Consider the following 13,344-nt stretch of genomic DNA (forward strand, 5'->3'; position numbering starts at 1 on the left):
CAATTTTTGCATGATTGTTAGAGACCACATACCAACACCATGTACCAAATTTCAGCCGGATAGGATGAAATATGCTTCTCTTAGAGGCTCCACAAGCCAAATCTGGGGATCGGTTTACATGGGGGCTATATATAATTTAGGACCGATATGGACCAATTGTGGCACGGTTGTTAAAGATCATATACTAACACAATGTTCCAAATTACAACCAGATTGGATGAAATTTGCTTCTCTTGGAGACTTCGCAAGCCACATCTGGGGATCGGTTTATATGGGGGCTATATATAATTATGAACCGATGTGGACCAATTTTTGCATGGTTGTTAGAGACCATACACCAACATCATGTACCAAATTTCAGGCGGATCGGATGAAAATTGTGTCTCTTTGAGGCACCGCAACACAAATCTGGGGGTCGGTTTATATGTGCGCTATATATAATTATGGACCGATGTGGACCAATTTTTGCACGGTTGTTAGAGACCATATACCAATACCATGTACCAAATTTCAGCCGGATGGGATGCAATTTGCTTCGCAAGCCAAATCTGGAGATCGGTTTATATGGGGTCTATATATAATTATGGACCGATGTGGACCAATTTTTGCATGGTTGTTAGAGACCATATAGCAACATCATGTACCAAATTTCAGCCGGATCGGGTGAAATTTGCTTCTCTTTGAGGCTTCGCAAGCCAAATCTGGAGATCGGTTTATATGGGGGCTATATATAATTATGGACCGATGTGGACCAATTTTTGCATGGTTGTTAGATACCATATACCAGCACCATGTACCAAATTTCAGGCGGATCGGATGAAATTTTCTTCTCTTTGAGGCTCCGCAAGCCAAATCTGGGGATCGGTTTATATGGGGGCTATATATAATTATGGACCGATGTGAACCAATTTTTGCATGGTTGTTAGAGACGATATACAAACACGATATACCAAATTTCAGCCGGATCGGATGAAATATGCTTCTGTTAGAGGCTCCACAAGCCAAATCAGAGGGTCCCTTTATATGGGGCCTATACGTAAAAGTGGACCGATATGGCCCATTTTCAATACCATCCGACCTACATCTATAACATCTACTTGTGCCAAGTTTCAAGTCGATAGCTTATTTCGTTCGGAAGTTAGCGTGATTTCAACAGACGGACGGACGGACGGACATGCTCAGATCGACTCAGAATTTCACCACGACCCAGAATATATATACTTTATGGAGTCTTAGAGCAATATTTCGATGTGTTACAAACGGAATGACAAAGTTAATATACCCCCATCCTATGATGGAGTGTATAAAAAGTGGAGACTAAAACCAAAAATTGTGCATTGGCTTTGCACGGCAGTAGTTAGACCTATAATGCTACATGGTGTTGTAGTCTGGTGCCCGGCACTTCACCAGCCGACAAGTTTAGACAAAGTTCAGTGTATGGCGTGCTTGTGTATCGCAGGCGCATTCAGCATGACAGGAACAAATTCCCTTCTATTCTATTGTCTTTAGACATTTTGGCCAAACAGTCAGCTGCAACAACGGCTGTGCGGTTGCGCGAGCTATCGCGGTGGTCAGAAAAAAGGTACGGTCACAGTTCGGTCCTCAAAATAATGCCAGATGTGCCTAACGTAGTGGATTATACTTTGGCGAGACCACTTTTCGACAAAAAATTTGAAGCTCTAATTCCCAACAGCGTGGTGCACACAGGCCCCGGGGAATAAACGATATATACACTCAAAAAAAAGTGAACTCTCTATTTCACTAAAGCCATATTAACTTTATATTAGTTCATAGAATCATTATGTTTGGAAAAAGTTTATTTTAGTCAAATAATTTTTTGCGTATGTTAGTTAAATGAACTAAAAAACGGGAAAAAGTTATACACAAATAAAGCATAAAGATTTCCTAATTTCGTATTTCTTACAAAATAGTTCATTATTTCTTTAAATTTGTAAATTTTACCAAAAATGTGTCCATCATGAACTTCGTATGTCACTAAAGACATTCTTGCAATTTTGAACTCCAAGATTTCTCTTAAAACTACAAAATTTTCTTCAACTACTGAAAAAATTTAGTTATGTCTAATAAATTTTCTTGAATTTGTCGAAAAATATTTACTTATTTTTGCCATATCGGAGTGATGCCAGCGCTTGTAATACCGTGTAGTTAAAATTTTCTAAAAAAGTTCCAAATTTTCTAAAATTAATCGAAAGTTATCTTTCCTGGTGGGTTCACTGTTTTTTCAGTGTAGATTTCTACACTGATGGCTCCAAATTGGATAGACAAATTCTAATTATAAAGCAAAAAGGCGTATGGCGATCAGTTTATGACCAAATTATTTAGGCAATGAACTAAACGATAGTACTACAGTGCCCTTTGTGCACGTTTAACCTATCTTCTTATAGAATCTTATAACTATTCAGGTAAACAATACAAAAACAAATTGGTAGTTGTACATGTTTTGAACAGGTCATACGATTCTTTAGCTTTCGGTAAATATCAATATTTTATAACTGTTCATTCATTTGCCCAATAAGAATTTGGAAATACCACTCTATAAATATTATTTTTTAAGTGGAGGCTAAACAATAAAATTATTATTATAATTATTATTATGGGAGATATAACTAGATTAAGTTCATGGTAAGGCTAGTTGCAAATGTTTTGAACAGCACTGGGTATTCTGTGTCGTGGTGAAATTCTGAGTCAATAATGGTACGTCCGCCCGTCTGTTGAAATCACGATAACTTGACACAACTACACCCTCAAAAAAAAATCGCTTCTCTAACATATGTTCCAAACATGTTTTGCAGGAAGTACATATATTATTGGATATTGCCGAAACATTATTATGTTTGTTTTATGTGAACATATTATATGTTTGAAAGTATTTTGAGCCCAAAAATATTATAAACTTGGAAGGATTTTCTCCCCAAGAAGATTGTGCTCATTCCCTCACATAATTTTCACTTCCACGAAATTTTTTAGTTCTCAGCACGTTTTTTCTGTAATACAAATAATGTTGAAGAAATTATTCAATTTTATAATTTTACGTCAACTTTTTTTAAATTTTACGTCAACTCATATCGCCTGGACGGAGAATCGAACCGAAAACCATGCAATTTGTAAGCCAACACACTACCACTGGGCTACGTAGCTGTTATAGTCACCAATACCAAGACAATTATCGTTATAAGTTACATTTATATAGCATAGTTTGCAGCGCCCACGAGCCGATGCAAACAAAATATTATTCAACAGAAACATATAGTTGTTGGCCACGTGGAGCAGTGGTTAGCATGTCCGTCTTGCACGCAAAGAGCCCTGGGTTCAATCCGACTGAACATCAACATTTTTTTATTTTGTATTTATATATTATTTTACAATGAAACTTCGAAATGTGTGTTATTAAAGATTTACAGTCAGAAGAGTGCTTGATATAAATGAAATGGACTGAGCTGTTGGATAAAATATTATTTTTTTAATTGCAAAAATAATAATTTTGTAACAAAAAATGGTTTTGGTATAAAAGTTTGAAATTTTCGAAGAAATTCAAAAACTACCAAAAGAAGAACGTGAGATCGAGTATAAATATACATAATTTTACAATATACACATACATTCATTTAGGCGTGAACTATTTTTTACTAGCATTTAACACCATTTTAAATGCATTTAAAAATTCTCGAATTTTGAAACACAAATAAATATGAATAGCTATTAACGATACTTAATGAGATTAAGTATCATTTTTACCTTTAGAGACGGAATTAAGTTGGCATAAAATGACCATGTTTTCTTTTCTTTAATAATTAATTTTAAAGCAAATAAACTTTTTCAATTGTTGCTTTGGATCGAGTTTTGCCGCTAAAATAAAAAATAATTTTAGCGGCAAAACTCGAACTTATTTTTTAAAGTGTACGTCAACTCATATTGGACTACTTATTAATAAAGAGGAATTAAACTTATTTTTTTCTGAAGATCCCTTTGTAATTTTTATATATTTTCCACTGTTTTTTGTTTTTTAATTTCCTTTCTTCCTAAATATTTTGTCTTACTCGTCGTACGTTCCGATTTCTTTTGACGAACAAATAAAAAAATGTGCCCATAATGCACGCACAGAAAAACCATGTTTGGACATGGTTGCCACATCCATTTTATGCTTATCTAGAGCATGTAATTGCCGCGAAAACCATGTATTTTGTCTTTGTAAAAATAGTTTTCGAACGGAGAAAAATGTATGGTGGCAATAAGCATTTGAATGGTTCTCAAATACCGCAAACATGTTCTATCATTTAAATGATAGAATTTGAGACCATTAAATGGTCGGGAAAATCATGTACCTGACCATTACATTTTTTACTTTTTTACAGAGAAAAAAGTATTTTTATAGGTTAAGTATAGACATGTCTAGAACCATTACATGGCCATAAAGACCATTTACATTTTTTCGTGACCATTTAATTTTTTAACTGTTTGCAGCGAAAAGAATTTTATAAAAACATTGACCAGGTACACACGATTTTCATTTTGCGCGTTAGTCGTGTGTTGATTGTTTCTTGGAATGGACGGAGAATACGTGTTTTGTGTTAATTTATTTATTCAGAAGTGGCACGAGGTTTTATGTGAACACAAAAAAGGAAAGTGTAATTGAAAAAATGTACCTGTTTTTTGTTCTGCATTTTGCTATATGGTACCATTTATTTTTATTTGCAGTTACATGATGTCTGCGTTTGTACATTTGATGGGCACACGATGTAAATATGGAATGATTACTTATTGTTGAAATTGAAATAAAATAGTGTGTGTAAAAATATGTGATGTTTGCTTGCACGATATTATAAATACAAACAAACAATGAATTAGTTTATAAATAAATAAAAACAAATAAATAAAGTTAATTTTGTGTTTTCTTTTCTCAAGTGGCGTCCTTTTTTCGACGATGAAAAAAGTTTTTTCATAAAGATCAAAACATCTTAGGTTGTGACTATGTTCTTTTAACTAGGAGAAAATCATTTTTAATGAATACCATAACATTTTAAATCGTGACCATTGTCTTTTCATTCAAACAAAATTCTTTTTATCAATGTAATAACATTTTAGATGAGGACAACTACATTTTTCTTAGAACCATGTTCACTGAGCCAACATGGTTGCAGGTTAAAATGTTACATGGTCGCCGCAAAAATAGCTCCTATCATATTATTTTGCTCTTCGAATATGATTGTGACAATCATGTTTCTTCTCTGCGTGTGCCAAAATGATAAACAAAACACATAAATTGCTGCTCTCAAGGCAAAAACATATTATATTTTTTTGTAAATGTCTATTCTCTTGGTTCCGAATGTCTATTCTCTTTACTCCGAATATGCAGTGTAATATTCGAATTAAAAAATATTTAGACTTAAGCATATAATATTTTTGGTGAAGCCTTATTAACAAGCCAAACGCATAGCCAAAACAAATGAACGCATAAAGCAGTTTTCCGAAACAAAATACAAGCAGTTTCACTGTAATTGCTCTCTTTTTGATTCTCTCGCTGTGTTATGTTGACATCTTGCGTCAACCCTACCGGTTTCCATCTCTATTTCTTTCTCTATACTCTCTCTCCCCCTACTCGAAATTTGTAAGTTTATATATGTTTACATTCACACATATTATTTTTATGAAACATTCTTGTCCCAAACATTTAATTCTAGTTTAGGAACATTACATTTTTGCATTTCAATATATAGTGTTTAAAAAATTGTGCCCGAAACACATTTTATTTATATCGGAAGATTTGACCTCCGGAGCCTGTCAAATAGAAGTGTATTAGAAAATGTCAATATGTTTCGTTTTAAAAGGTTTAAAACCGTTGAATTAATGAAATCTTCGTGAACGTGTACATTTTTGTTAGTTTATACTGAATAGCTTTTATGGGAAATTTACGCAAACAAACCTATTGTTGCATAATTTTCGTAAATGAAATTCCATTTCACTCACAATCTGCAGATTTGTTTTTATCGCTCGTATAATAATGTTTTGATCCTATCAATACCATATTTCTTAATGTATTTTTTTGATGTTAAAAAAATAATACCACATTCAAAACTTTATTTTCTTCATTTTTTCTTGCAGACATTGAAAAATAGGCCTGGCCGGTTCCAAAAATTTTGTCTTTACATTAATGATTTTGGTATTGATTCCGAGTCAAATTTGAATTTATTCGTTTTTTTCAGCTTTTCTTCATGAGCCTTTAAAAACGTTCTAACGACAACAGAAATGTCCAAATTCAGACTCGTCTTCTATTCTATTCATCAAGTAAAGAACTTCTTTAATATAAAGTGTTGAAAAACGTCTTCTATTTGTGAACCCTTTTATTGCTTTTTTAAAGACGATTTCATTAATTTTGAAGAATTGACCCTAGTCTAACAAATTTTTCTTTCATGTATAAGGACAAAACGATTTCACTGACAAGTTTGTCGACTTTTAAATAAGGGAGTCAATGGTTAGCATTGCATACACAAGGTCGCGGGTTCGATTCCTGCTTGGACCGAACACCAAAAAGTTTTTCAGCGGTAAATTATCCCACCTCAGTAATGCTGGTGATATTTCTGAGTGATTCAAAGCTTCTCTATGTGGTTTCACTACAATGTAGAACGCCGTTCGGACTGGGCTAAAAAGAGATGGTCCCTTGTCATTGAGCTTAACTCGGTGATAAGAGAGATGTTCACCATGGATTGAATAACCTAACCTAACCTAGACAAGGAAAAAACTATATATAAGAAAAATGCACAAATGCTATGCTTAGCAAAACTCGAGTTTGTATCTTAAGGACTTGAAATCTCTTGCCTCACGACAATTCTTTTTTCAGTGTACAAAACAATTTACATCTAATTTTGTAACTTAGTATAACACAATAACTTGAGAATATTAAATAGCATGTCCTTAAGGAAGGAATGCATTTTTTGCTTAGCTTAGAAGAAGCAATATCTCCGATATAATGACTTTTTCCTTGTCCAAAAGTCGATAAACTAGCATTTAAAGTAAATTTTGTTTGACTAAGGTAAACTTGTCTCTAATTAGTGTGAAAAATTCTTCAAAATTAATGAAATTGTCTTTAAATTTGTTGCCTTTTTGCATACTGACAACAAAGCAAAAATATGTTTAAAAATAGGAGATGTTTTTCAACACTTTATTTTAAAGACGATTTTTACTTGAATCATTGTATAATTTCTACTTGAAATCGAGTCTGAATTTGAAAATTTAAGTTGACTTTAACGAATAACGAATAAATTATAATTTGCTACCTAGAATCAAGATCGCAAAACTCAAATTTAAAAGATTATTCTGTCTTAAAAGTATCCTTACTTCAATTCTCCGCTTCTTTCAATTCTCCGCTCGGAATCAATACCAAAATCAGTAGTGTAACGACAAAATCCTTGGAACCGGGCATGCTTTTTTTAGTGTATAAACCGATCCCCATATTTGACCTGCGACGCCTCTTTGGAGAGCAAAATTCAGTTGAAATTTAGTACATTGTGGTAGTAAATGGCCGCTAACAACCATACCAAAATTCTTCCATATCGGTCTATAGTTATAAATAGCCCCCAATAAACCGATCCCAAATCACACAAAAAATGGTCCATTTCAGTTCATAATTGTATATAGCCACAACATTAATCGGCCCCCATATTTCACGTCTGGCTTTCTAATTACCACGCAACAGTTCAAATCGGTTCGTAATAATTTATGGACTCATCTATATATACCGATCAAGAACTGAATTATATACTTATGTATTTAATCGGCCTGTTTTTTGTTTGCCTAATATATACCCCGTACACTGAAAAAAATATTGTCGAGAGGTCAAAGATTTCATGTCTTTAAAATACGAATGCAAATTTTGCTTAGCATAGAAGACGCATTTCTCTAGTATAAAGTTTTTTTCCTTGACCAAAGGTCGATAAACTTTTCAATGAAGTCGTATTGTCCTTATAATTAAGTGATTTGATTTAAAAATGGATATCATAACATGAAAGCAAAAATGTTTGGGCTAAGGTCAACTTGACTTTAATAATTTAGAAAAAATCTTTAAATTTAATGAAATTGTCTTTAAATTTGTTGTCTTTTTGCATCTTGACTACAAAGCAAAAAATCGTTCAAATATAGGACATGTTTTTCAACACTTTATTTTAAATACGTTTTTTTACTTGAAACACAGCATAATTTCTACTAGAAGTCGAGTCTTAATTTGGAAAATAAAGTCGTCGTTAACTTGTTTTTAAAGGACTTTGATAGCATATGAAGAAAAAAAGCTGAAAAAGCGAAAGATTAAAATTTGCTTCCTAGGAGCAAGTACACAAAACCCGATTTTAAAAGAGAATTGTGTCTTAAAAGTATCCTTACTTGTATTCTCCGCTTCTTTGGCTCGGAATCAATACCAAATTTTTTAAAGTAAAGACAAAATCTTTGGAACCGGGTATGCTTTTTTTTTCAGTGTATGGACTAACTTACAATTTAGAAGACGATGGAAAGAAGTTTTTAGATGGCTGCTCATCCCTTACCTGTTTATTTGGGTATGTATTTTTTTTTTGGTCAAACGTTTTAGATTTTCTATTAGACCATTACATTGCAACTAAAAGCACACAAATTCTTTCTTCGCAAACGAAATTTTAGACAAGCAAATACCGTTTACCATTTGCTTTTCGCTGTAAGTGAATGTGAATGAATTTGGAAGAAAAGTTAGACTTTTTGTGATAAAAGTTGATTCTTTTACAGGATGTAAAAACAATTTCATGAGATCCAACTTCCAAAAAATATTTGAATTGTATGGCTACCCAGTCAGAAATTTACGATGGTTATAAATATTGAGCGTTGTAACAGCGTTGGAAGCCAACGTTGAAACAACGCTTGCTAAACAAATTAATTGACGGTTTTTAAATAGTAAATTTTCCATAAAATTGTCGTTGAAAATGCATTTTCCATCAATGTCCAATGGTTTTTAATGAGTAATGGATGTATTATTGTTGATATGAATTGATTTATAATAGGATAATGTTCCTTTATCATATAAAGTGAATATGTACCTTAACAGTGAAACAACTAGGAACAACAATTTTGGTTAATTTTACAAATGAGGCAATTGTAGAAAGTTTTAACTAAACTAAACGCTGACATCACGCCAAAACCCAAATATACTTATTTATCTTATTTATCGACTAATTGAAGAAATTTTGTTAGACATAATTACTTTTTTTCACAAAAATTTTGTCAAAATCCTATCTCTATAGAAAATTTTGTCCAAATTTTATTTCTATAGAAAATTTTGTCAAGATTTTATTTCTATAGACAATTTTGTCAACATTTTATTTCTATGGAAAATTTTGTGAAAATTTTATTTCTATTTATAAATTACCTCTTAGTTGGAGAGGAATATTTTGCAAAATCTACCAAAACATTGAACATCCTACAAGTCTATCAAGCAGTCAAAAATTTACCATTTTTGCTAGAATTCTACCAATTGTGGCAACCGTGTTCCAAATACACCAGTGTGAGACAGGGAGACGGACATTGCAAAATCGATTCAATCTAATTCTAGGTTAGGTTATCTTAGGTGGCAGCCCGATGTATCAGGCTCACTTAGACTATTCAGTCCATTGTGTTACCACAGTGGGGAACTTCTCTCTTATCACTGAGTGCTGCTCAATTCTATGTTAGGTTCAACGACAAGGGACCTCCTTTTTATAGCGGAGTCCGAACGGCGTTACACATTGCAGTGAAACCACTTAGAGAAGTTTTGAAACACTCAGAAATGTCACCAGCATTACCGAGTTGGGATTATCCAACGCTGAAAAAAAAAACATTTTTGTGTTTGGTCGAATCTGGTTTGGAACCCAAGACCCTGTGTATGCAAGGCGGGTAGAAATAACATTTTGACAATATTTTCTATAGAAATAACATTTTGGCAAAATTTTCTATAGAAATAAAATTTTGACAAAATCTTCTAGAAACAATTGGAAAGACGTATGAAATTTTGTTTTTCAGTGCTTTTTAATGATTGTAAAACCCATCGATACACCGTATAACGATGTTATCATTTTGGGGTTGTCAAAGCGTTCGGAAAAGCGTATAAAATATTGTTTTCATGACGCTTTGAAAACGTTGTTAAATACAATCGATACACCGTGGAATGATGTTATCATTTTGGGGTTGTAACAACGCTTTTTCCCACCGTGTATCAACCGTTCACAACGCTTTTACAACGCTTTTCCGATGGTTTTTTTCTGACTGGGTAATTGCATCATCCCTCATATATTTCTCACTTCCACTTTATTTACATCTCAGCAATTTTTTTATATAATACAAATATTGTGGAAGAATTTATTCGTTTTTATATATATTTCAAATTTTACCATTGCTGCCATCAACAGACAAATATCAATATAGCCAACCCATACAATCGCAGTTGTATTTATAGACCTCATTTATGGACACACAAAACCCAAGTTACCACAAACCACTTTTGTCGGTCCCTTCGTACAAACGGCGAATCAAATAAAACTTTTGGAAGTAATGTAATTATGCATTGATTCCAAAAAATTTCGAAAGGATATTCGTCATTACATACTAATATATTTATTTTTTTTAGTACGAAACTTCAAAATATGTTTAATTTAAAATATAAAGACAGAAAAGAGCAGTGCTTGGTATAAACGAAGGGGACTGAGACTTCTGCTACTAATAAAAAATATTTTCCAAACGTTTTTTTTTCTTTTTGCTTTGCGTGTAGTGACAAATTAATAGATCCACCCTAGAGAAACATTTCACCAACTCCGAAACTTATTTCTTCGAGAAAAACCTTTTAATATTTTGTGGAGAAAAAGCACACCTAAGTTGTAGGAAATCTACCATTTTAGCTAATATGGAATTCACACTCCATTGTAGTATTCTTGATATGTTGAAACTTTTTGTTCACCGCAAAGAAACAAAAGAATATGGTCTTGATATTTAGATTTAATTTGGCTAAAATATCTGACCATTTAGTGCACTTGTCTTCACCAGAAAAGTAAAGTTAATTAGTGGTTTACTAAACTTGTGAGTAGCTAAAATGAGGATGTGAATGGTCCATATTATGAGCCATTTGCTTGCTAAACTATTTGAACGACAACAATTATTCCCATTCAGTACACATTTTGAGAATTTTCCAATGAACTTATATACATCAATCATTAGACTGGTGTTAGCTATCCATTGTTTTAATCTGTATTCAATAGCCCAAGGACATGGGGGCTTCCATAAGTGGTATCATTTGGAATGGCATGATTATTGGAATGATTGTAGTTAACAGTTTGGTTCAACCATTCATCTATCACTTTGTCTATTGATCTATCTCTCTGTCTATCAATGTGCCTTCAAAGTCAATTAAACGTTTGCCATAAAATATGAGTAATTGGATGCATTAAATCGCTTTAGAAATTTCCATGGTAATGGGACCATCAACTATCAAAAGTGAACGGAAACAATTTATTCCTCAGGGCTCTCGATACGTGGTATACTACGTTCAATGATAAATTCAAATTTGTCATTGTTTGAGTGTGGTAAAACCCTTATCAATGTTTGACGAGCTGAAATTAAAACAATTCTAATAAAGGTATCCCACGGATATGGTCTACTGAGTTGAGATAGAACGAGTGTTGCGAGATATTTTGGTATAGATAAACACAACACAAAAATCGCTCGATGTACACTTATAAAATGTAATTCTTGCCTATGTGGGCCACATTGTATTTTTAAGCATCCAAGACTTAACATTAAAATGTCTAAAAAAAATTGTATTTGGCTACAAATAAAAACATAGGTTTAAAATTTATTTTAATAATATATCAAAACGTTTATTTAGGTAACAAAAGCTTTTCTTTTGTTAGAGTTTTTTGAATTTCATAGAAAATTTTAAACTTTTATCACCAAAAAAAAAATAGTTTGTTACAAAATTTTTACTTCTTCAATAAAAAAAAATATTTTTGAACCAATTTCCATTTCATTTATATCAAGCACTGTTCTTTTCTGACTTTAAGTCTTTAATAAGACACATTTTACAGTTTCATAGTAAAAATTTAATATAGTAGTATGTAATGATGAACACTTTTTCGGAATCCTCCGAACATATCTGGAGTATATGTAAAAAAAAACACTTTTTGGTGTTCGGTCGAAGCAGGGATCGAACTCAGGACCCTTGGTAAGCAAGGCGGACGTAGCAACAACTGCTCCACGGTGCCCAACTAAATGTATGTTTCTGTTAAATAAAGTTTGTTTAATAGGCTCGTGGGCGCCTCAAGCTATGCTGTATAAATATATGTTAACTTATATGGATAATTGCCTATTGTCTATTTTGACTATGCGCCTTGTTAACGTACCAGGCGCATAGTCAAAATTAATGCCCATAAACAAGCACAGTTATCGAAAACCACATATCTATCTCTCCCAAATAGTTTCACAGCAACAACCATTTGCGTTAACTCTCTCCGTAGTCATCTTTAGTTGATACTGTACTCTGTCTTACATTTCCAAACACATATATGATTACACGAAATTACATGTTAATATATGTTTGTGTCCACTTAACATAACATGTTCAAAAATTTTAACATATACAGTGTGGCTGATATGTATTGAAACCAAATTTAAATTTTGATATCATTTCTAAGCCGTACGTCTGACAGATTTATTCCAGTGACAGTTCGTTTTATTATTTATAAGCTTAAAAAATAATTTTGATCTATTGTATTCAGAAATATAGTTATTCATGATGAAATTAAAGCATGGCTATCGTTAGAGTCCTTCAACATTTAAATGTGAATAAATCTCTTGTTTTTCGTAACATTTCCCGTTCTCTTGCTACTGGCAGGGGTGTATCGCGCAGGGATGATAAATTTAACACGTTTGAACTTTTTATGATAATATTTGAGTATAAAAAGTGCCGTGGTAACACTGCGACGTATTTGGTACCTTTTTGTAATGAACACAAGCCCAACTCAGTTTATCCTTAGGCATAATTGCAATCAGAAAATTTTATTTTTGAACACCTAAAGCCAGTGGAGGATGATTGTCTATGCAAAAATAAATTTAAAATATATTGGTGATAAATACGCCTACATTCGAATGAATCAGCTGAGTCGCGCTTGTCTTCAATAGCCAAAGTTGTCTTGAATGACCATTATCATTTTCGATCTGAGTGAAAGTTGGTATTTGTTGGTAATTCATTCCAATTTTACAACATTTTCAAGGCCAGCTTAATATTTACACCATAGATTGGCCATCAGAAATCAAGTGTCGATGGTCGCACTCAGACAAGGTACCCTC

General features: G+C 32.8%; 1 protein-coding gene across 1 annotated transcript in view; it reads right to left on the reverse strand.

Annotated features, from left to right (window-relative positions):
* The window catches only part of beat-Vc (beaten path Vc), a 633,967-nt gene that overhangs the window by 108,912 nt on the left and 511,711 nt on the right, over positions 1-13,344 (reverse strand). The gene's annotated exons all lie outside the window — the stretch shown is intronic.

Source organism: Haematobia irritans, chromosome 1 (assembly GCF_050003625.1).
Source record: "Haematobia irritans isolate KBUSLIRL chromosome 1, ASM5000362v1, whole genome shotgun sequence".
Classification (NCBI taxonomy): Eukaryota; Metazoa; Arthropoda; class Insecta; order Diptera; family Muscidae; genus Haematobia; species Haematobia irritans.